Source organism: Stegodyphus dumicola, chromosome 11 (genome assembly GCF_044657685.1).
Source record: "Stegodyphus dumicola isolate Sdum_Otavi_A_Nest chromosome 11, ASM4465768v1".
In the NCBI taxonomy this organism is placed as follows: Eukaryota; Metazoa; Arthropoda; class Arachnida; order Araneae; family Eresidae; genus Stegodyphus; species Stegodyphus dumicola.
In genome coordinates, this window is record NC_140778.1 from 113,040,647 (window position 1) to 113,067,095 (window position 26,449).

At 36.4% G+C, this 26,449-nt stretch overlaps 2 long non-coding RNA genes across 2 annotated transcripts in view; one reads left to right on the forward strand and one right to left on the reverse strand.

The window, feature by feature from the left end:
- The window catches only part of LOC146994257 (uncharacterized), a 241,315-nt gene that overhangs the window by 198,433 nt on the left and 16,433 nt on the right, over positions 1-26,449 (reverse strand). The gene's annotated exons all lie outside the window — the stretch shown is intronic.
- LOC146994260 (uncharacterized) lies at positions 14,546-20,999 on the forward strand. The gene is made up of 2 exons (XR_015044104.1): positions 14,546-15,320; positions 17,132-20,999. It is a non-coding gene; the product is annotated as an uncharacterized LOC146994260 (long non-coding RNA).

Genomic DNA, 26,449 nt, shown 5'->3' on the forward strand with positions numbered 1-26,449 from the left:
CCAAAGGATTAGATGTACCAGCCACTTGCTGCAACTGCGGTGGAGATCACCCAGCATCGTACAAATCTTGTCCCCGATACCCAGGCAACAAACGGGCTCGCGGTAAAAATTCCGCGCCTAGGACTAGGGCAGCTGCTCAAACAGCCCCCCCTCAGGGTTCTTCTAAACCCCCAGCAAACGCTGAGACAAGACGTCCCATGCCTGCTCCCCCGAGCAACGTCAGTTCACCATCTTATGCACAGATGGTGAAGAACACCACCGAGCACGGATTCAAATCCACGAATCCAAGACTGCCGGTTGCAGAAGCCCCTGCAGCCCCAGCAGTGTCAGCCACAGCAGAGTGTAGCAATGATTCAGACGACGTCTTCTCATCTACACTAAAATGCTTAATTGAAATCTCCCGCAACCCAGCGGTAGACAAGCATATTCTGCTCCTTGCCTTCAAAAAAGCAATGCCTAAACTCAGGCAAGCAGATGCTTTAATGAGGGCATTTTATATTTATGAAAGCTATGTTGAGCTTTCAACCTAATTAGGCTTTTTTAGACCCATGTCTTCTGTTTTTTCAGTGATGAACCTTTAACAACGGCATAAAATTCAATTGTATAAATAACAGTTCAAACACCATCAGAGAACTGACCATTTGCACATGGAATGCCAATGGTTTAACTTCAAAAATTCACGAAGTTCGTGATTTTGTTGTAGAGCACGATATTGACGTGTTTTTAGTCCAAGAGACTCACCTTACCCCAGGGAATACTCCCAAAATTGGGAATTATGACATTTATTGTACTGACAGGGTGTCACAGGGCAGAAATCCCTGTGGCGGCACTTGTATCTATGTGAAGCGTTCGTTAAAGCACCACATGATACCGACCCCTGATTTAAATTTTTTGGAAGCGACAATCATCAAAATTTTCCTTCAAAATTCCTCCCCGCTAACAATAGTCTCAGCTTATTTACCTCCACTGTCTACAGCGCGTGGAAGGCCAGCTTTTCCTGTCAGTGATTTTGATAAAATTTTGAATATTTCAAATCACCTAATAATTGCTGGTGATCTAAATTCACGCCATACCGCATGGTTTTGTTCTAACAGGAACAGGTATGGTATTAGTCTAAATTCATGGTGCCAGAGTAACCATGTACAGATCATTGCTCCTACCCTCCCGACCTTTTACCCTCATAGAGGGTCCCCTGCAGTTCTTGATCTGGCTGCCTTTTATAACATATTCTTTCGGCATGAGATAAAAGTGATTCAGGAATTGGACTCTGATCACTACCCCGTTTTGATATCCCTAGATATTCAAAATCGATACTCAAAATTAGAGGAGCAAGTCTCAACAAATTGGGACGACTTTAGATTTATTTTGGAAAAAACTTCACTCCCTCCCATCAAAATTTCCAGCAATTCGGACTTTGACAGGCATATCAAAAGTTTGGAGTCTTTACTGAAAGAAGCGAGAGCTGCGGCTTCAAAGCCACGTAAACATCCAGGTGCTAGGCTCCCACCTGAGACTAAATTCAAAATTAAGCAGCGAAATTACTTGCGAAGAATTTGGCAAAGGTCACGAGATCCCAATATCCGTGCCCAATTTCGCAAGATACAGAACGAGATAAGGACCGAAACCCGCTTATTAAAACAAGCGGAGTGGAAAACATTCATTGAGTCCCTAACGACTGAAGACAAATCGATTTGGCGCGCAGCCGCCCGATTACGCAAACATAAAACATACATTCCGCCCCTTCAAACGGCCGATGGCGCGCAGATGGCCTACACTGACTCAGAAAAGGCAAATGTCATAGCTGACAGCCTTGCAACTCAATTCACAACAAACCACGACTCCTACTGTAACCGTCCGGTTACACAGGGGCGCATACAAGCACGGGTTAAAGATTTTCTATCACAACCTACCACACCAGAACTCAGGCCGACGGACCCTTCTGAAGTCATGGTTTTCATTGACAAACTGAAACCTGACAAGGCACCTGGCATAGATTCTATTTCGAATCGCATGATCAAAGACTTCCCCCCTATGTTTATCGTATGGATCACGGTCCTCATAAATTTAATGCTCAGGAGAAGCTATTTCCCCGACTGTTGGAAAATTGCAGCAGTCGTTCCCATTCCAAAACCGGGACAAAATTTAAACCTGCCCGTCAATTACAGACCCATCAGTCTGTTATCTTCTCTCTCTAAGATCTATGAATTTGTCTTACTTAATCGCCTGAATGAATTCTGTCGGGATAAAAATTTACTAATCCCGGAACAATTCGGCTTCCGACCTAAACACTCCACGGTACACCAGTTACTCCGTGTAGTGGAATTCATTCATGAAGGCTTTCGTAAGCGAGAGAGAACTGGAATTGTCTATCTAGACGTTGCCAAAGCCTTTGACAGGACTTGGCATGACGGGATTATTTACAAGCTCATGCGGCTTGGTTTTTCGGCTCATCTCATTAAAATTATTAACTCGTACTTGACCGGACGCAGTTTCCGCGTGCGAGTTAACCACGAATTCTCCTCTCCCCGCCCAATCTATGCTGGGGTGGCTCAAGGAAGTCTCCTCGCCCCCGCAATCTTTAACCTTTATGTAAATGATATTCCTAAGGCCCCAAATATCGATCTTGCATTATACGCAGACGATACAGCCATCATTTCTCAACACTCCAACACCCTCCAGGTAATCTCACAATTGCAGAGTTACCTTTCGACCTTAGAACTCTGGCTCGGTCTGTATAAAATCAAAATTAATGTCGCAAAATGTGCTGCCACCATGTTCATCCGAAGAAATATCCCAAGTTTACCCAATTTAATGCTCTTCGGTGAACCTATTCCCTGGGTCTCTTCTTACAAATATCTAGGTGTTTTACTAGACTCAAAATTAACTTGGCAGCCTCACATTCGCAAAATCATAGCGGGTGCGACAGCTGTCAAGACCGCCCTACGCCCCCTCTTAGCTAGTCATAGCGACCTGTCAACTGACAACAAAATCTTGCTCTACAAATCAATGATTAGGCCGGTTCTTACGTATGCATGTCCCGTATGGGGCCCATGCGCACTGACTAACAGAAAACATGTCCAAATTTTTCAATCTAAAATGCTTCGGCAAATTCTAAAAGCTCCGTGGTATGTACGGAACGAAGAGATTCATAACGACCTCAAAATTATGCCCATTAATCGCTATATACAGCGACTTTCGGAAAAATTTTTCAAAAATATTCAACGTGTCGCTAATCCTGTGCTTCATATGCTACCCGTATACGATCCTGCAGTTGCTTCTTCCCGAAAGAGACCCAGAGCGGTACTCAATAGGGAATATTCGACTCTGCCTTTTAAACGGGCTAGATATGAGCACACCGATAACCACGTGAATAATTACCTCTCGTTCCTTAACCCCCCCCCCCGCCTCTAAAGTTCTTTAATGCACACGGCATTAACTCGAGGAACCTCTTTAACGTTTCTTTAACAAGAAACATCACAGTCAAATAGGACTGCTTTAACTTACTATCATCTTTCAACTAAAATAAAACTGAAAAAGTTCCCTCTAAAACTGAAAAATATTCTTTAAATTTTAACTTCTCTCTTCTTTTAAGAAGGAACTTTCCTAGGCGCTTAACAGCATCCTTTTTGGCTTTTAAAAACCGCAATGACTAGCGGTCAAAAATAAAATGAAACTTCTCCCTCCCAGCTGATCACTGACTGAACCACTTTTTCGACCTGTAAACAGGTTCCCCCCTCCCCCCCCACCTCGAAGAGCGCGCATCGGAATTCCCCTGCGTGCCCTTCATCTGACGTATGCCAAGAAAATGATTATCAAGGTTCAAGGAAACTTCACCTTTTATATTTCTAGTCAAAATTTTTATGGCTGCCCCTATCTAAATTATTCTGGCCCTTTTTCGGCGCAAAATTAAGACCTTCTGAGTTTTTTTGCCTTTTTTTGACTCAGTGTGAAGGCACTTACTCCAAGTCATTCGGCTTATCAAAATTTTTACCCTATTTGACAATACCCTCTTTCGGATGATTAAATTTCCTTTGAAGATGTGGAGGTAAAGGCGTAATTGCCTATGAACTCCGTAAATTGCACTTCCTTGATCCTTGATCCTTGAGCCGTGATTGGCCGAGAGTTCGGCATCTACCCTCCATCTAAAAGGGTAAGACACGCCCTCTCAACACCATCTGACGGATTCCTCTGTTTTGTCAGAAGTTTCGACAGCTGAGCCGACCACGGAAATAACTTATGATAATATGGATACAGCCCCAGACGTGGATAATATGGATAAAGCCCACGCTAATGTGGCGCCATCTAGTGAGATCCCCGAAAAGCCGGCTGCGAGTACGTCTCAGACGGAAAGCATGGTGCGGCCTATCGGTGCTGCAGATGAGGTCACGTGCCCGGCTGGGCTAATAGGTGATGCTCATGATCATGAAACTGGTACCAATTCTGCCGAAAATAATGAGCAGGATGCTGATAAATTCATACATCCAAATAAAGTGAGCAATAAAGCTCCCCCGATTATTATACAGGATGGTAAATACTCCTGGTCAAAATATAAGGAAATGTTTAAAGATGCAGGAATTAAGCTAAAATCAGGTATAATGAAAGCTCAAGACCACTATGAGCTAAAAGTTGACAGTATAGAAACTCATAAGAGTTTAACTGCATTACTTAATGCCAAAGGAGTGAAATATCACTGATTTATTTTACGCGAAAACAAGAAGGTTAAAGTTGTTATACGCAGCTTACCGATCGACACGCCAACCTCAGAGATATCTGATGAACTGATAGATAGAGGTTTCCCAGTTGAACGAGTCTCGCAATTAGTAAGACGCAGAAATGGAGAAAAATTTAATCTGCCCCTGTTTCTAGTTATTTTGAAGAGGAATGAAAAAGCGACAGGGATACATAATATAACTAAATTATGTTTGCTGAATGTTAAAGTAGAAGCTTACAAAGGAAGGAAAGGGCCGGTACAATGCTTTCGGTGTCAAGCATTTCATCATGCCCAGGCAGGATGTATGCATGACCCGAAATGCATGAAATGCGCTGGCGATCATTATTCAAAAGACTGCCCCAAGCCAAGAGAAGATAAACCTAAGTGTATAAATTGCCAATTAGATCATACAAGCAACTACAGGGGTTGCCCGAATTTTCCCAAAATAAATACTCAAAATCCGCCTTTGAAGAATTTCAGTGATAGAGTAATTATCAATAAATCTTATGCCGCCGCTGTTGGCGGGCAAACAATGAATACTCTAGATGAAGCTAGAAGTATTTTTGAAGGGCTTAAAAACCTTGTTGAGGCTATTAAGGCTTCCGGCATTCTACAAGTAAATTTAGCTCCTAGCGCCAATGCTAGTAGTTTCAACGCGGTCAATAATGAACCCAATCATGGATAGGAAAGATAATAATTTTAGGCCAATCAAGATGTTAGTGTGGAATGCTAACAACATAAGAGGAAAGAAAGATGAGTTGGAGGACTTTATGTATGAGAACGACATTGATATTTGCCTGATCTCCGAGACGCACATCACCCCAGGAGACAGAGTTAGCATCAAAAATTATAGAACCTACCGATGTGATAGGTTACATCACAGAGGAGGTGGAGCACTCATCTACGTTCATTGTAAATATTCATCTTGTTTAATTTCGACTGAAAGAGACAAGGGCTATGAAATTGTGATTGCCTCTATTAGCTTGCCTAAGATTGGAGATACCTTATTTGCGGCAATCTACAACCCCCCTACTAATAGGCTAACTGAGGAAATGTTACAAAATATTATTCCGGATTCTTCAATAATGATTGTTGGTGGCGACCTCAATAGTAAGCATAAAGATTGGGGCTGCCGTAGCACTAATCACAATGGTAAAGTACTGAGAGAGTATATCAGTAACCACCCAGTTGGTATATTTGCGCCTGACGTACCGACGTTCAGGCCCAGCAACATCAGGTACACTCCTGATATTCTAGATATCATCTTGACTAATACAGGAATTAATATAGTGCTGGAGGTTCGAGACGACTTAAGCTCTGATCATACTCCTGTGATTGCTACACTAGGGGTCACCAGTATTAATTATACGAATGTTAAGACCCATACCGACTGGAGAATGTACCACAATGTTGTGAAAGTGAGGCTCCCTAAATTAGGTGCTATGAAAAGCCCTTCTGATATTGACAAGGAGATTGATAAGTTTACTACATGTCTTAATGACTCTTACTATGAGGCCACCAAGGTTACTCAAAGGTCTTGTAAAATCGCTAAGATTCCAAGGTACGTCAAATCTCTCATAGCCGAAAGAAACAGGCTGCGAAGGAGGTATAATATCACCTGGGACCCAATTATTAAAACGGAGTTAAATAGGATCAGTAAGCATATTAAGCTTGAAATGCATAAATTAAAGTGTGAGGCTTGGAATGTTAAAATGGAGGAGTTAAACTTAGACAGTGATGCCTTCTGGCAGTTTACAAAAATGTTAAAGAGGACGCATCAGTGTGATAGGCCAATTATTGACAACGGCGTCACTGCTTATTCAGATACTGACAAATGTCAGATTTTTGCTTCACATCTTGAAAAGCAGTTTTCTCCCAATCAGACACCTCGTAATATTCACTTTGAGACCCAAGTCAGAATGAAAGTAGAAGAATGGCTAGGTGCTCCCACGGCTCTAAATGCCGATGGTTTAACTAATCCAAGAGAAGTTACGGATATTATCTCCAAATTGAACCCCAAGAAAGCCCCAGGTATTGATGGAGTTACAAATTTAATGATCAGGAACCTCCCGCGCGGTGGAATCACAAGACTTTCCAGCATTTTTAATATATGCATTACGTTATGCTACTTCCCGGACTGCTGGAAGTACGCAAAAGTTTTCCTACTATCGAAGCCTGCAAAAGACATCACTAAGGCGGAAAATCACAGGCCCATAAGCTTGCTCTCTAATATAGGCAAGATCTTTGAACGAATAATTTTAAGGAAATTCCAGCCTTATTTACAGGTACTTCCGGAAGATCAGTATGGATTTAGGAGCGAACTTTGCACATCTAAACAACTGATTAGGCTTGTGGAATTTATCGGCTCTGCTCTGCATCATAAGAGTTGTACTGCAGTGCTCATGCTGGACGTGGCCAAAGCATTTGACCGTGTCTGGCATGAGGGCTTAATATATAAATTGATAATGATGAATTTGCCTAGAGAACTGATCTTACTCACCAGATCTTATATTGCAAATCGTTACTTTACAGTTAGCTGCAAGCAAAGTCATTCTGGATACAAAACTATCGCTGCAGGCGTCCCCCAGGGGTCCTGTCTTGGCCCAGTACTCTATCTTTTCTATGCGGCTGATTTCCCGCGGGATAAACTCAACAGAAATACATTGCTGGCCTGCTATGCGGATGACACCGCTGTAGCGGTCAGATCTATTCAGCCTAACAGGGCAATTTCTGTTATGCAGGATATAATTATGGACATTGAGGAGTGGTGCTCCAGGTGGAAGATTTCCATCAATGCGACTAAATCACACCTACTTCTTGTTAGAAGGAAGAAAATACTGGTCTCAGTTCAGCCACTTTACCTATTCGGCCAACGTGTCCCGATGGTAAACAAGGCCAAGTATTTAGGTGTTTACTTGAATCGAAGACTCACGTGGAGTACGCATGTCAATTACATTGCAAACAAGACCAGAGGAATTGCTCAACAATTACAAGTACTGCTAGGGCGCAGCTCGCAGTTAGATCTGAGAAGGAAAAGACAGATTTATATTTCCATTTTAAGACCAATTATGTGTTATGCGTCCCCTGTCTGGGCGACTGCTACGAGCTCAGATATCAACAAATTGCAGGTGACTCAAAACACAATCTTACGCACCATGACAGGAGCGCATTTTTACATCCGTAACAAACTCCTGCACGATGATTTACAAGTTGAATATATTGACAAATATCTGCAAAAACTTAACAGCAAGTTCTTTGACAAAGGCTTGAATTGCAGTAAAGAAAACTTTAATGCTGTACTGAACTATGTCTGCATTCCTGAGGACTACAATATCAGGCCTTTTACGGCTCACAGAATGAGGGATCACAATTTTGTCACTTAGCCACTCGTTTTCAAATATGTAAATAACACATTTTTATGCGTACATTACTTCACTTTCATTTGTTTATTACATGTTCAACACTGTATCCTATGCACATTTCATGTATTTTCATTTCTTTTGCATCTTCATAGCTCCATACACGTGATTATTACTCTTGTCTCAGGGGTAAGAGTTAAGTTACTTTGATGATTGGACTTTGTCACTATGGCCGATGGGCTCTCTTTTCCTTACCCGCTCCGATTTCCTGGCTGGGAACTAGCTGATAGTTGACATTCTGATTGTGCTTAGGGGATTAGATCAATATAGCTTATTAAAGCCCAACTGGGCTAATATAAGCATAAGCAATTAGCATTTAAGCATTTAAGCACTCAACACCAGTTCCAGCTCCCGCGCCATGAAGGAAGGAAGTCTCTTCAGCGAGCTGCCATATAATTGCTTTATCACCATCTCTACCTGCAACCAAGATCTTCAAGCAAAGTTATCAATCTGTTCGCATAGAATCACATCTCCCGCAGATTTTTAAAATCTGCCTATGAATATTTTCAACGCGTTCATATTTATTATTTGCACTATCCTACACAAGCCACATGCCAATGAGCCTATTAATCTTAAAATCTTTCCTCTCCGCTTTCTGCTTTAGTGTTGTATTGTGTATAAAAAATTTATAAAAACCAAAAAAAAGTATAAAATATAAAATACAAAAAAATTATAAAACCTAAAAACTTATAAAAAATATTATGATTCTTAAGTTTTTATTATCTCATCTCTATCCCTAAACTTTCTTGAGCCAGTGGCTCCCTCTAGTGTGCATCAAGTAATTCACTTATGCAAAATTTTTTTCTCATTTCTGCTCGCTTTTAGTAATTCTGATGAGGAGGTAAATGGTTTTGAACCATAGGAACTCCGTAATTTTCAAATCATTGGCATTGGAGAGGAACACCGTAGCAATCTTTGCAAATTAAAAAAAGAAGAAGATCCCACCTGTCTATTTTGTAAAGAAAAACATGTAAGTAGCTACCGTGGATGCATTGAATATAGAAAGAAGTTCGAGAAGGCAGAAAGAAAAAATTTTCAACCGAAATCTAACGACTACAAAGTAAGCGCCGAGGATTTCCCAAAGCTAACAACGGAAAGCAGAAAAGTAAATACTCGAACAGGAATACCGCTTTATAGCGATAAAGTTAAGGGCAAAATTAAGGAAATACCGAAGGAAATAAATGAAGCTATGCAATGGTTACAAGACGCAAAAATTCAAGATTTCATCAGCAACATTATTAAACATATGGACAATATAAAGAAAGCAAAAAACACTAGTGAAAAATTTGCCGCAGGTTTTCGCGCTGCGATGTATATCATGAAAATTGCTGAAGAAGAAAATTAGTTGGATTAACTTAAATGACGGAAAAATGGACTTTTAATCGATTTGCTTATTAAGCAAATTTTCTCTTATCCAGTAGCCATCGAGGTCAGTACTTGGGAGGGTGACCCCCCACGTGACGGGCCTCGACGTATCACCTTTAAGAACTCCAGAGAGGAGGAGCCTGATATTAGAAGAGATTACTGCTTGACTGAGGCTTCACCGCCTTCTACCTTTCCCAGACAGCGTTCTTCGCTTCGGCCCAAGGCCCAAGGCGTTTGACTTCCGGAGTACCTTTGCAACTTAATGCAATTACCTCCACAACATCGATAAGGAAACTGAGTTGGATAAGAAAAAGCAATGGCTAAAGGAGAGATGAACAAACCTTTAAGGGTTTAAATAGAAAGAAATGAATAAGGAGTCCGCATATGGGACGAGCAATTCTCTCTGCTTTCAGCTTGTAATTTAAGATTGAAAGAGAGAAAGGAGTTAGTTGAGGCGAATTCCGGAACGCATTGCGTTTATGGAATCGGAAAGGTTGGAAGACAATCAGCCGGGAAACATAATTTTCCAGGGCTTGGGAAAGGTAATATTAGGTAATACGGACAGCCGCAGTGATAGCTAATGCCTTGGGGATGAGCGAGGGGCGGAAGAGTCTTACGACTAAAAACTGAATCCAGGGAAGAAGGAGCGAAGGGGAGGGGGGAGAGTCTATTCAGGAAGGCGAAAAGTTCTCCGACCGCCCGTGGCGAGAGGAGAATAGGAGCAGCTACTGGAGCGGAAAAGAACCGTGAGAAAGGTTAACTGTGAAAAAGACGGAGAAATTATTAGATGAGGAATTAAAGGGACAGAAATAGAGCAAAGGAAGGGAGTAAGGGGAATTAAGGAAGCGAGATTAAAATTTAATTATTGAAGAAGGTCTTGTAGTGATGAAATGCAAGCTTGTGATACCTGTGCGAGAATAAAGAATTGATAAGTTGTATTTAGGTAAGAGGGAGCACTGCAGGAATGATTATAGAGTGGCGTAGCTATTGCAATATTATTTAAGTCTAAATTTTAATGGATTTAATAGTAGTTAAATAATTAAACTATTGCTGCTATTTTTTAATAATTTAGTTTAATGTTAAAAGTCTGGTCCGTGATATGTGAAAAGATGAGGTCCTGATAAATGGGGGGAGGTCATGTTTAGTGGTACAGATGTGGGTCGCGGTAAACGAGGCCAGATTAGGTCTAGCGGGCAGTGATGTAAAAAAGAGAGTTAATTAAGGGTCGCCGGGTTAGGCCCGTGAAGTGCTGGTTAAAGTTTAGTTTTAAGAATTAGAAAGAATTCCTAGTCAAGTAAGCACCTCCGCTTAGGCTTCCTAGGAAAGATGTTAAATGTTCTATCAAGAACGCTCCTAGGTCGCTTAGCAGAGCTAGGCTCTGCTGAATTATAAGCAGGAAGTGAGTGCAAGACTGGGTTTTCAATCTGAGATAGTCTATTGAAAAACTTTGCCGAATTTTGCCGAAAAAAGGCATCCAGGGGTAAAATTTTGAGGTCATTATGAAGCACTTCATTCCGGACTAAATAATGAGCATTGGTGAGTATGCGGAGCGTAACACTCTGGAATACTTGGAGTTTCTTTAGGTGACTGTTGGCTGCGGTTGACCAGATGATAGCTGCATAGGTGAGGATGGGGAAGATGGTGCTGCGATAAAGTAGGATCTTGTTGCTGAGGGAGAGGTTGCTGGTACGGTTGATAAGTGACATTAGTTGAGTTCTGACAGTTCGTGCTTTGGCTATTGTATAGTTGATATGAGTACTCCAGAGTAGTTTCGCATCCAGATAAACTCCGAGATATTTATAGGATTCCACCCAGGGTATCTCCTCATGAAATAACCTGAGTGGTTGGAGTTGACTATGGACATTCCTCTTTCTGGAAAAGAAAACGGTGGCGGCACTTTTTGCGACGTTGATTTTGATTTTCCAGGTAATGAGCCAGGACTCCAAGTCTGTTAAATAAAGTTGGAGGTGGTTAAGAGTGGCGTTAAGTGTTGGGTGCTGAGAAATGATGGCTGTGTCGTCTGCGTAAAGGGCTAGATCGACACTTGGTGATTGTGGTATGTCATTTACATACAAGTTGAAGAGCGTAGCGCTAAGAATTCCTCCCTGAGGCACCCCCGCCAGGATAGGGCGAGGAGAAGAGACAGAATATTTTACTTTAACAGAAAAGGTGCGATTATTGAGGTAAGAGTGCATGATGTGCACAAAATTAGCCGAAATTTCAAGTCGCATGAGCTTGAATAAAATTCCGATGTGCCAACATCTGTCGAAAGCCTTTGCTACGTCTAAATAGACTATAGTTGTAGGCTTTCCACTGCGAGATCCTGTGTGAATGATTTCTACTACCCTCAGTAGCTGGGTCTGAGTTGAGTGTTTTGCGCGAAAGCCGAATTGTTGAGGAATAATGATATTTCGACTTCGGCAGAAATCATTCAGGTATCTAAGCAGTATAGCTTCGTAGATTTTACTAAGTGAAGACAGAAGGCTGATCGGTCTATAATTTTGAGGGACCTTAGGGTCCATGCCAGGTTTTAGAATAGGAATGACTAAAGCATTCTTCCAGCTAGTAGGATAATATTTTAACCTTAGCATTGAGTTAATCAAAACTGCTAGGTAAAATATGAATTTAATAGGCAAATTTTTAATCATGCGATTAGAAATCCTATCAAGGCCGGGGGCTTTTGCAGGGGTGAGATTTTTGACAATTGCAGAAATCTCAGTCATGGTTGTGGTGATGGGTTCCTCAGAGTGTGTATCTGAGGAGAGAAATTCTTCAACTTGGTGTTGGACTTCATGCGTGTGCGGTGCACAGGTATCGAACATGGGTCCAGTGTTTAATGAGAATTGTGTTTGAAGACTGTCCGCAATGCGTTCAGCCTTCTCAGTGTCTGTTAATGCCATCCGGTCATTGACCGTGCCCATTAGGGGGGGAATGTCATGTTTGGGTTTGCGAAGCCGTGCGCTGGCAACCCAGAGGCTATTGTCAGAAGTCTTTAAGGACTTAAGGTAATTTGAATATTTTTCGTCTGCAAATTTTTTAATGTCAGACTTGATCTCATTCTGGATTCTTCGCAGTTGCACTCGAATGGATTCTAAACGGGTGTTTTGCCAATCTCTGCGAAGACGGTTTTTAATTTTGATTTTATTCTTAATGAAGTCAGGTAATTTATAGTGATTAGGTCTGAATTTGGGTTTGGAAGCAGCTGTGAACGCACTTCCCAGGGTTTGGTTGAGCCTGTCAAGGGCTAAGTCAACCTCCTGATTATCGTTAATTTTGATAGGGGGGAGAATACCATTTTCCAAAACATACCGAAAGTTGTCCCAGTTAGTCGAGACTTGCGCCGGTAAATTTTGATTGATTTTGGTTGTTTTAAGGGTGAGGTGAACCGGATAATGGTCAGAGGACAATTCCGGAATCACTTTGATCGAATAATCTAATGGAATATTTTTAAATAAGGCCAAATCAATAATGGAAGGAGCACCTATCCCCCCAGGAAACTGGTAATGGGTAGGTGAGTTCGGCGCTATAATTTGGATTCGGGCGTCCTGAGCCCAAATTTTGAGTTTATCGCCATAATTATTGGCAGTGACACAATCCCAACTTTTATGACGGGCATTTAAATCTCCTGCGATAATCAGGTTTTTTGCAACACCACTTAATTTTCTGAGATCAGAGAGAAATGCCGGTCCCTGTCTCGGAGGCATGTAGCAGGACGCTACTGCTATTGGGGGGGGGGGAATTTTGAATATGAATTTGGATAATTGTCGCTTCTAGGGCCTCCAGTGGTGGCGTGGGTATTCTAGAATGCTTCAATGAGCGTTTTACATATATGCTAGTACCGCCACTAGCACGAACAGTGTCACTGATGCATACCTCTCTATCATTTCGGTAGCAGAAATAATTCGCGATGTTCGCGCTAAGTCCCTCAACCAGATGTGTCTCCTGAACGAGGAAGAGGTCCATGTGGTGCTCATTAATAAAATCCCGGACTTCGTGGATCTTGTTTTTTATACCGTTGGCATTCCAGAACGAGATCAGGAGGTTTTCTTCTCTGTTTGAGCTGTTGAACTTGATGCTTTAGTTGAGGAGTCCAACGTAGGCTTCATAGATGAAAAATGCTCTCTCAGGTCCGGTGGAGACTGTCCGTAGCTGAGGCAGGGCATTTTTGAAGGCTTTCAGTAGTGTTTTGTGTTCAATTCCGAACTCTGAAGAGATCTGGAACACACAACGGAGGGTATCAGTGCAGCTGTAGTCCTCTGGAGTTGGGGCTAAAGCCTGGGCCGGTGGTGCTGGCTGTGGTGCAGGATGCAGTGCCGGGGCTTGCTTGAGGGCTTGCTTCTGACCTTGCTTCTGCTCCGAAGTCATATTAAGTCCGGGATTTTTTCGTCCGGAAGCGATTTCGCTAAATAAGGGGTCTGTACCACTAAGGAGAGGTTTAGCTGGCGCCGGTACAAATTTTGATTTCCCGCTATCCTTTCGAATATTGGGGTTTTTGCTCTTGTTCATAGGATTCCTGGGACAATGGAACCAGTTGGCCGCATGCTGACCAAGGCAATCTTCGCTTCGGAGCTTCGCCATTATCGGCGCGGCGATTTTTTCGCCTTCTCTTTTTACTTCAACGCCTTAGGGCAGAAATTTCCAAACGAAGCAGTTAAAGTCGTGTATCGACTAATGCTGCTTATTTCAAGAACCGATCTGATCTGATCTCTCTCAACATCAGTTCCAGCTCCCGCGCCATGAAGGAAGGACGTCCCTTCAGCGAGCTGCCATATAATTGCTTATTTCATCCTCTGCTACTACTATCAAGATCTTCAAGCAAAGTTATCAATCTGTTTACTTAAGAATCACATCTCCCGCAGATTTCAAATCTGCCTATGAATATTTTCATCGCGATCTCAATAATTATTTGCACTCCCTAACACAAGCCACATGCCAATGAGCCTATTAATCGTAAAATCTTTCCTATCCACTTTTTGCTTTAGTGTTTATACTGTGTATAAAAAATTATAAGAAACCAAAAAAAGTTTAAAATATAAAATACAAAAAAAATTTTAAAAACCTAAAAACTTATAAAAAAATTATGAAACTTAAGTTTTTATTTTACTCATCTCTATCCCTAAACTTTCTAGAGCCTGTGGCTCCCTCTAGTGTGCATCAAGTAAATCACTTATGCCAAATTTTTCTTATTTCTGCTCGCTTTTAATAATTCTGATGTGGAGGTAGATGGTTTTGAACCATAGGAACTCCGAAATTATTAAATCATTGGCATTGGCATAGCACTCGTGTGTCGAGAGTATTTGCCCTGAGGCCGGTAAATATCCGGGTAAGCTTCCTTCGTCGGGTCTCAGATATCAGACAGATTCAATAAAGCCAAATACAAAATTTCCAGATTTTTTCCCGATTTCCCCCCTTTTCCGATTAAAGAACCGTAATTCGTCCATTAATATCACATGACATATCCCATGATCTCTCATTTCCCTCACACAAAATAGGTCGCCGCTTTTTCGGATGGCCCAGACTGTCCTTTCCCCATCGATGACGAATAGCTGATTGTGATTACTTTGCGCTTTGTAATCGATTACGAAGCTTCGATACTTTGTTTACGTTTTATGTGGAATTGTGGTAAGATTGTATGTGGAAAATCTTGCGGAATTGATAAGGACCGCTCTTCATATTTAATTTTTTTTCTTGCTGTATACGAGAGTGGACGTAATATGAATAAATCTCTATGCTACAGTCAATTATTTTCATTATTCGAATTAATTCATCTTGAGAACTTTAAAAGTCTTAATAAACAGAAACTTACTCATATTGCTGATACAAAAGTATTGATATGCTTTGTTCAATTCTCTTGTTAATAAAAAACAGCAATTGTGCATGTAATCACAGTAAAAAATAGTGAAAATTTATATATGTCTGTATTGTTGCCTAAGTAGTAATAATGCATGATTATAAAATAAATATTAGAATCTACTGAAGTAATAATTACATATGTTAGAACACAAGAAAAGAATCTGAATTTTTATTTATTTTAGTGACCCGTATTTTTTCTTTTTTTTTTAAATTATGTTCACAGAGTTCTTTTTTAAGTTTCCCCCAAACAGCAGAGATGCGTGACCTAAATTTTGTACTGAACAACACAAAATTATGTTCAAAGAAAAATTAATAAATTCTGCATTGCCTACGATTGCTAGTTAAAAAAAATCATGTTTTCCATTTCTTCACATCGAAAAATTATACTGGGGGGGGGAGACACCACTTAATTTGGCATTTGATGTTTTATATCAATAAAAATCCCATGGTTTTAACCATTGATTCTAATTTTAATCCTTCTTCATTGTTAGCTTTTAAGTAAATTTGCTTCTTATTTGCATTTTAGTCTCTTTCTGTCAATAGTGGTATTAAGGATTTGGTTTTTATCATTTAACCATACTCTCCAGTTTCTTTCTGTTGCTTCTCTTTCCTTACACCCAGTGTGCATGCCGTGCTGAATGCATTATTTCAGATTCAAAATATGTAGACAGAAAACTGTACCAGAACGACAAAAGTGGTAATTTAACAACACTGGCATCAATTATCCCCTCCCTAAGACAACCACTTCCGTAGAAATATTTTTATAGCAGCTGTGTCTGGCTGTCTTACATATGGTTCACTGTATTTTGTGATTTAAAATTTATTAGCTCGTTATAATACTGATGCAATTTAAAGTTTTTTCTTAGTTAGTTCAAACATCCCATGTTATGGATCAAAAAGTAGTATCTTATGATTATTAGTCATATTATTAAAAATTTCAAAATGGCTTTTGGAAATTTTCTTCCTTATGCAATGATTTGCAGTTTGGCAAAAAATCTTTCACAAGTTGGTCTTACTATGGGCAAGTATTGAATTTTGTTTTCGAAACGATAACCAGTAATTTTGTTTAGAGTTAAAAATCATTTCTATGGTATATGTAAATCTTTTTAGTTTTTAATATATTTCAAAAGTTCCTTTTCTTATGCCATAAGGCATGTGCAAAATAAGCTTATTTCCTTGTATTATTATTATTAAACCATTCAGAAGAAGCCTTTCTGATAATTAATCACTGAAACTTACATCGTACCTTTCTGTTAATTAGAAAATAATTTTGGATAATAAAATAAATGTTTTAGAAAAGTATTATATTATTAAAATATTTTTAAAAATATATTAAATTAATATATTAGAAATCTCTGTAATTTAAAGCAAGCTTTCATTCTTCAACTACATGTCCATTTCCGATACCCAAAGGCTAATTCCATCATAATAACTTATCTTTTACCCGGTCATTATTCAGTGAAACCTTTCTATTTGAAAATTCTGTGATTCAGATATTCAAATTAAATACATTAGGCAATTTGTGTTTATTATCTACATTTGTTTCAATAATAATGTTTTTGTTGGCATTAATTTCTCCAAGTAATTTAAACATTAGGTTGTTTAAGGCTATTTTTTATCTATTCATTTATTGAAATATTTACATTTATTACTTCTTATATATTAATATTTACATTTATTACTTCCCCCCCATTAGATAACCAAGAATTTTATATACTTATAATTTATGGTATAGGCTTGTATATATGCAATATGAATTTTTTTTTTTTTTTTAATTTTCCAGAAGAAAAAAATATTTATCTTCTACTTGTTATCTCATTATCGGATTGTTTTATAAGGTATTTCTCCTGCCTACGTAGCATGCCTCGGCACATATTCGGGAGGTCCATGGTTCTAGTCGCGGAGAGGGCATTGCTCGTTTTTCACGTCTCTCAGCTTCCAAAAAAATCCTAATGTGTCTACAATGTCTTCTTCAAAATAAACAAATAATCTGATGGAATGAAAATATTTTGGTCATTAAAACTTTTTAATCACTGCTGTTTACATCTACATTTCTTTTTTCACATAATTTGAAGTTTTCAAGTAGTTTGAAGGTTTTCAAACTAAGTTTCAGAGAAATTTTAGATATCGTGCAACTCCTCTGGGGCATCTTCAAGTTAAAATCAAAATTTAAAACTATTTTTAATATCACTGGACATGCAATAGAATAAAAATATTTCTTTAAGTTTCTGTTACAAAAAATATTAAGCAGATTTGTTTTTATGATTAACATTATAATGAAATAATGATTTTCTTTTCACTTTCTGCATAAAATGCACAAATTTTTTATTTCAATTCTTTTTTAACATTTATTTTTTTGAGGATGGAAATGCTTCTCTCTAAAAAATTACAATTTTAGAGTTTTTTCTGAATTTACAGATTTGAAGACAGTTGGATAGAAAAGCCACAATTTTTTAAATGGAGGAATAAATACAGCCCTGGCTTTTGTTATGTTTTATGCATTTAATAAATTTCCGCCCGACTGTTTATTAATTCTACCTAACACAATTAATCGATACTTGTTTCTAATATACAATTTTAGCATCAATTCTACATAATAACATGAGTAATCTTTTTTTAATTGAATTTTATCAATATTAACAAAATACTTTGGCACTATGAACTAAGAATTTTTTCCTTGACTTTTATCTTTCAATACTTTAGGAACTGGTCATTGATTTACATCTATAATAAAAGAAATAAATGCTTGTATGAGTTTTAACATATTGTTAAAAATGCAATAAACTTCAGCTCCTTTGTTGCATGAATAATGTTAAACTCCCTGTTAAGTATTTTTTTAGCATCTTCTATGTAACAGTATAGACTCCATGATTATTCCTTAAAATTGGAAGTATCAGAAATAGATGTAAATATGTATTGTCTTTTGCATTAACTTACAAAAATAAAAGTGTGAATATCTGAATGGAATTATATAGAAAGAGCTACAGGACACTATGTTGTCATGATGGTCATTCCACTATACAGGAAATATCAAATCAAACAATAAGTGCAGGAAAAGATTCAGTAAGAGTATATACTCTCTTCTGAAACAATACATTTGGCTGTAGTTGTTCCATATGATATTCCTATACAACATCCCAAAATCTTGGTAAATAACTTTCTAAACCAAGATTACAGTGTAAAAAAAGTAGTGGAAAAATGTTATAGTCATGTAACTGGGCTACCATACATAAAAATTAAGCAGTGTTACAAGTGTTTTTATCTTAACTGCTTGTTACAAACCAAATAACAAGCTATGAGAAAGAACATGTAGTGTCAGTACAGCTGGATGATCCCTTTTACAGAGTTGCTAATTTGAAAACAAGTTAACCTGTAAAACTACCTTTCATACTGGTTTGCTTTAGATTCATTTGGTAACAAATATGCCATTAAAGTCTGTACCAATCAATCAATAAACCTTGTTACAAGCAAGTTTTTGTTTGCAGGACGCTGTTCATAATTGGCTTTCTTTTGGTGGTATAGCAACAGCGAAGGGAGAAAGATTCCGTTAATTTAAATTCAACTAACATAGCAAATTCCATTCTTCTGTAACTTTATAATTTGATACAGCTTTATTTTTCAGAATTTTATTCACACCACTATTTCATCCATTGCAGACAAATTCCACAAGTGCATATTTTAAAATTAATTTCACATTTAAAAAAGTATGATTTGTTTATAAATGATTTGTTATAAAAATAAAAATGAGTTATAAAAATCATTGTAACTTGGATAAACACACACACACACACACACACACAAAAAAAAAAAAAAAAAAAAAAAAAAAAAAACCATACAAAAATGGTGATGCTGCTTATTAAAAACTGAAGAATTGTTATATGCACATACACACGGTTGACACAGTTTGGTGCATCCTGTGAAATTTGTTATGGTAATATGATAGCAAAAAAATTTTTTTGTTATTTTGTATTAAAATTATTAAGGTTTTGACGGCTATGCTAAGTTACACAAAACAAGGTAACTACAGTAAGAGCTATGTACCTTAGGTAAAGGATGCCTTTGAGAAGGTATTTCTATGAGAAATTGACTTGTATTCACATAATACATAAGGAAAAACAGGAAAATCAGCTATCCCATTCACCAGTATTTGTACCTGGATCTAACATCCAATGTTCAGCTATCTTATCTGCTAGCCTACTGGTACCAGTCAAAATAGACAGTAATGTAATATTATACAAGCTAAGTAGCATTGACTTATACATCACTAAAGAAATAAATACACTTCAGAAAACCTGTTTTAATTATAAGATTATTTTGAAAAACGTTGCTCATTATAAAACTAAAGAATGGATTTTCTTTACACACTGACTGTTAAATTATTATATTTCAAATACTGTATTTATACAATAAGACAGGATGAAAAATACAGTAGTCATTGAGTTTCTGAAGAAACAATAAAAATTTTCAAATCTATCATAGTATACCCTGTTTAATGTTTAATATAGTATGGAAGGTTTTGTAAAGCATCAGCTATTTAAAAAAAAAAAAAAAAAGCATGCAATAGCTGTCAATGAAACCAAATAAAAATCAAACAGAGTTCTGTTACACGTTATGCAACAAAATTAATGAATATGAACGTCTATAAAAATTTTTTTCTTTTTTTAACTTGGACCAGATCTGGAAACATCAACCAGATCTTAGGCAATAAAATTAATAAAAATTTATGTTGATAAATACTTAAGAACAAAATGGCCAAACTTTCAACTAGATAACCAAATAAAGTGTTTGCGTTCTAGAGGATTTTATTTACTTCACATACATACATACATTATCTTTACATTTACTTTCATAACTCGTATGATATATAACATACTCTTATCATCGAATGGTTATGATTTTCTATAATAATAAGGAAATTTTTTTAACAGTTTCTACTTCGTGTCTGCAAAGTATTCCTTTAAATTGCAAGGTTTCGCGATATTAATTTTCCTTCTGACAAAGTTTATACACGAATCCAAACATTAAAACCTTCGTAATCGATAAACAACGGCCATTTCATTATCAGTGGCAAAAAGCTGCCTATCGATAGTAAAAGGACAGTTTGGGCCATCCGAAAAAGCGGCGACCCACAAAATAATGCGTAATCGGAACTGAGTACTGCTCACATTATTACCAATGTGCCAGGTAGTAACCTTTATCACCTCCAAAATGTCGCCAAACTACCAGTTACCATATTGTAAAGATCAACCCATATTTTTTTACAGTGAATAATGTCTAATCATTACCCCTGATTACTTATGAAATTCAAAAGACAAAATATTAAAACAAATTTTGGTACTTCCATATTAACAAAACCATCTTGGTGCAATTTGGCATTTTTTATTAGATTAAAATGTAAAAGTTACTTATTGGTTGGATGGTGGTGGTTTTTGTATACTTTCGTGTTTTAGAAAGATTCCCAAACTAACAGAATTTCTCATTAAGTTCCTGAACAAAACATAAAAATAGAATATACTTCAGAAAATGAAAATACAAATTTTAATTATTAAATAAGGATTACGTGATAGTACATTAAAAGAATAAGACATTTACATTCATTTTTTTAAAAATCTTTTTCCGCTACTCTTCTCCCCAAGCATACAGTGATCTGTTTTGCCTTAGAAAGACATCAGAGGTTGAGTAGAGTGCAACACTGGCTATCTACCAAACTCATTTCCTGACTGTGCTCTTGAGAGAATTTTTCACAAAATTCTTTACTTTTACACTTATGCTTGATGCATTAAAAATAAATTAATAAGTCGATTTACAGCTATTTTGTGAAAAGTTGATTTTAAAGAACTTGTATCAGGTGGCACTGACAAAACTCATTCCATAACCTACTTTTTATAGATATGGTATAGACATATTAGTTAATATTTGATTTAAAACAAAACAATCTTTTCAGATATTTAAAATGTATTTAAAGCATGCAATTACAAACTTTCATAATACAAATATTAGAATTCTTGCATTTAAATATCTCCTTAAATTCAATACATTTATTTCTTCAACTTTTAAGCCTTAATAATGATAAAAAAATTATAGTTATAATTAAAAGAAAAAAACAAGATTCATTATATAAAACAAGCCAACTAAAACAGATGTTACTGCAATCAATCCCATGAAATAAAATTAAAAGGACTTGGCAAAGTTACATTCTTTTAAAACTATACAACTTTGCCTGATCACAATTCTTATTTCTGTTACGAGACCTGTTTGCGAACATCAACTGAATATAATTCTAATACAAAATGTGTCTTGAGTTGAAATAACAAAAGAGACAATAAAGCATGAAATTTGGCAAATGCTTTCATAGTCTTAAGTTCCATTATACCTGAAATATTTTGCCTCAGTAAATTTCATAACAAATTTAAGCTCCCATTTATCATAAGGTTGATTTGTACAAACACTTCCAAACAAAGCAGGAATTACACAATAAATATGAGAGATTACTTTGGTACATAAGTGTTAATGCATATCAAACACTAGTATGTGCCTTTGAAAATTAAAAATTATGTCTTGTTAGAAAATTTTTCAAAAATAATATAACTTAAAAAAATGTTCCTTAAAAACGTATTTAGTAAATAACTGTTTCTTACATTACAAAGATATTTCCAAATGCTTTTTGGTTATATATGCACATGAGATTTTTCTATAGCATTGATATATGCACAAATTGATTCAATCATTAACTCAGCTGTTATCGAAGCTGAGAAACATTTTCATATCTAATTTCAGAACTATAATTAAATTTTTTGTTAGCACAAGAACAACCGAGTTTAATAAAATGAACTTAAGAGCTACAGCACGCACAGGGTAATAAAATATTAACCCATTCTTCAGAATTTGAAGGTGGTAAAATGAAAGTCAGCAAATTCCACAGGAATCAGATGTCAAAACTGAATACTTAATAATAGACAATAAACAGACACATATTAGTACAAACGTATCTGAAACATTTGCATGGACCCATGAGCAAAAAAAAAAAAAAAAGGTAGTAATATAATAAAGAAATAATCTTTGCACAATTTTTTGATTTTTTACACATGAAAAGTTACTTATTGGGTGCAAGTTCATGGTTTTCACACCTTTATTCCAGAAAGATACCCAAACTGTCAATATTTATTATAAATTGGTACAACATTATCAATATAGCAAAACAAAACATACTTGAAAATACAAATTTGAATTATTAAATAAGCAATGAATAAAAAAAATAAAATATATGCTTCTATCTTTCCGTTATTCTTTTGCAATTTTCTCCTCCTCAAGGACAAAGCTATCTGTTTTTGCATAAAAAAAATGGTAGAACTGCTAAAAAACTGGGTTTGTGCAACACTTGAGTATGGAGGAAAAGAATTTCCTCGTTGTTCTATTTCGAAAATTTTCAGCAAAATTTTCATGTTCTTGCAGAAATTTTACACCAATATGCAGCATTGCTTGCATTGCTTGCAAGGCCATAGTTTAGGTTTAAGCAAAAAAAGACCACTATTTGTTTACAAAAACTGTTCGACTTTGAAATACAACAAAAACGAAACACACTAAATGGCAGAATTGCTAAACTGAAGAATTATTATACCCATGGTTGCTGGAAGAATGATTATGCACTACCACAGAAAAAGAAAACCTCAAGAAATTCTGACTTTGTTCAAAGACACTACAAGCTGCACTGGACCATCAAACTCATAGTCCAAAATTAACATTTTAAATATATGACACTGAACACATAAGCTTACTGAAATCTAAATTCTAAGCATTCTCAACATTAAAAAAGCAGTTCTAGAAGTTAACAAGGAAGATAGAACTACTTAAATCCTGCAGTACCAAAGTTATCACAAAACAAGATATTTCACATTCCATACTTTTTATAAAAATGCAGGGAAAAGTGGATTACAGTGCAAAATGTGAATGAAATTTCCAGTCAAATGAAAATATTCAACATTTCATGACATTATCTGAATGTCATGAAATGTGACGTGGATACAATGGAGGAATGTGACGTGAATACAATTTCTTGATTCAAAACATTATAAGCAGTCATTACCTTTTCACTATTCGAACACGCTGTTTTAAATCTTTCATTTCTAATTAAATACCAAGAATAAGAATTGCTTTAAATCAGCAATACTTTAATCAGCCTGCATATGTGATATGAAATACTAATATATATCGCACAGAAAACACATGTAGTGGGATATACTAATGGTATGATTTTCAGGAACAAATTTCATGAAAAATAAGTCTGTTGTATTTCGCACTAACATGATGATAAAATGTCTTGTGACTTATCTCGCAAACATGAAGTTTTAATCTTGTGGAAACAAACAAATGATTTATTCAGAATTGATATGAAAAGACAAGTTAAATACACCTCATAGAAAGACATTTCTTTATAGCATGGTCAAGTCATTACTGCACAGATGAGTAAACTTTCTTGTTAATCTAGCTTTTAAACAAAAGACACTAGCCTTCTATTATTTGTAGGCATCCAACTTTCAATTTTTATAACATCTAAGCGATTTCTTACACATGTAACTCATAGAGTTTCTCTCCTTGTGAATAAGTATATGGTTGTTTTAAAGATGTTTGTGAGTAAAGAACTCCTCACATATATTACACACATGAGGTTTCTCTCCTGTGTGGATAAGTACATTTTTGTTTAAACTATGTTTGTGAGTAAATGACTAATTACATATATCATACACATAAGGTTTCTCTCAGGTGTGGATAAGTACATGTTTGTTTAAAGTACATTTGTCAGCAAATAACTTATTTCATATCTCACACTCTTGAGGTCTCTCTCCTGTGTGAATTAGCATATATCTGTTTAAATTCTCTTTTAGAGTAAATCAGTGATTCTCAACCACTGTGCCACGGCACTTTTGTGTGCCGCCAAATTCTTAAAGTGTGCCGCCAAATTTTAGAAATGTATATAGTAAAAATAGTAATGGGTTTAATTCTAGTATAGGGTACGCATATTTCACACGTGCACATCTGTGTAACAACCGAGGAAGTGGCTTCTAGGATGGACCAATGGAAATCCAATAATATTTCTGATATGTCACATGACCTTTCGCGTGCTTTAAGATTCAAGCAAGGTGGTTGAAAATATTTTGTCACACAATTTTCTGTACAAAAATATCGTCGATTTCTTCTGAAAATTTTCATTGCGATGGTAGATCAAATATAAGCAACTGTGAAGATTTCACTACCTGGTTGAAAAAATTTTAAATAAATACAAACACATGTTGGATACTCCGCAAAAGTACCCATGTGAAGTACTACTTAATTAGTAGTAAATAAAATGAAGAAAGAAAAATGTGATAAACATCTGAGCTCAAATGCTATCTTTAAATAAAAGAATGCATGTAAGAAAAATATTTACACTAATTATATATGTAAATAGAAGTCAGAGCTTTTTATTGCAATCTGTATGAAAAAGATGTTCTATAATAATAGCCAATGCAGAATGTTATTCAAAGTGAACCTTGCTAATTCGTATTCATTTAGTGTGTTAAATTTCACATTTAATAACTGCTCACTCTTAAATGCACTATTTACACAAGAAATACTCATCAAACAGAATGAATTTACCTTATTCACAATGAATATATTCGATTTATTCACATATAACTTTTAATGTTAACAATGGATATAATTAGATCAAACACAATATCTATTCCGAATCTTACACTTTAAAAACCAAAAGAATGCAAGCACTGAATAAGAAAACACTAGATTCATTGTAACACTTTCAGTCCCTCTCAGCTTAATTAAATATATACATATGTATATACACACTTGAATTCTCTTAATCCACAGGTGTTGGTAAATGCATATTATTCGAGGCTCATTGTAGCTTGAGTCATTTTCTCGATGTAAAGAGCGATAATATGCCGTGAACAACAATTCAAATATTAACGTGTGATAAAAAATCGCGAAAGTGAAATGTCGGCGATTCATTAAACTCAGAAAAACGAAAGAGCTACGAGATTTTCTACTGTTACGCCACACATTTATAACTGCGAAACAAATGCAAATTAAAACTTAAACTTACGCTCACATGCATGAAGATTTATCGTCACAAGAGCAATAGAAGCTTATTGGTCTTTTTTCGAAATCCCTCCCTCAGTGGCTACGCTGATGTGCACTTGTGAAATATGCATACGGTACACATGGGAATTGGCAAAATTCGGTTTTTAAGACATTAATTAGCGCGCCAATTGTGGTATCCAAGCCGAATTTCTGCCGAAGACCTTCTGTATTTGAATTAACTTTGAACGAAGAGGAAAAACTAATATCGCTTTCTATTAATCAAGATTCAGTTTTAAAATATTTGGAAGAATCAATTTATTCATTTTGGATTAACATTATCCTTTGATGACCAAAGAAACTTTAAAAATATTATTACAATTTTCTACATCTTATTTGTAATTAATCCCTTAATAAATATACTGCTGTTTTTGTAGTACATATTATTTTATTTTACATTCAAAATTATTATCATAAACTGTTTTACACAGTGTATTATAGGTAAGTAAACAACTATTAAACTTATCTTTTTCTTTTATTGTGTGTGCCGCCAAATTTTGAAATCATTAAAAGTGTGCCGCGACAAAAAAAGAATGACAATCACTGGAGTAAATGACTTGTTACATACCTCACACACATGAGGTCTCTCTCCTATGTGATTAAGGATATGTCTCTTTAAATTTCCTTTTTGAGTAAGTGACTTGTTACATAACTAACACACAAAACATTTCTTTCTTGTGCCAATAAGTATATGTCTTTTTAAATCACCTTTTAAAGTAAACGACCTGTTACATTCCTCACATGCATAAACTCACATATTTCTCTCCTGTGTGAATAAGCATATGGGATTTTAAATGATCAGTTCCAGCAAACGATTTGTTACATACATCAGACACATAAGTTTCCTCTCCTGTGTGAATAAGCATATGGGTTTTTAAATGACTTATTACATATCTCACACACATGAGGTTTTTTTTCTGTGTAACTAAGCAGATGGGTTTTTTAAAAGTTCCTTTTTCAGTAAATGTCT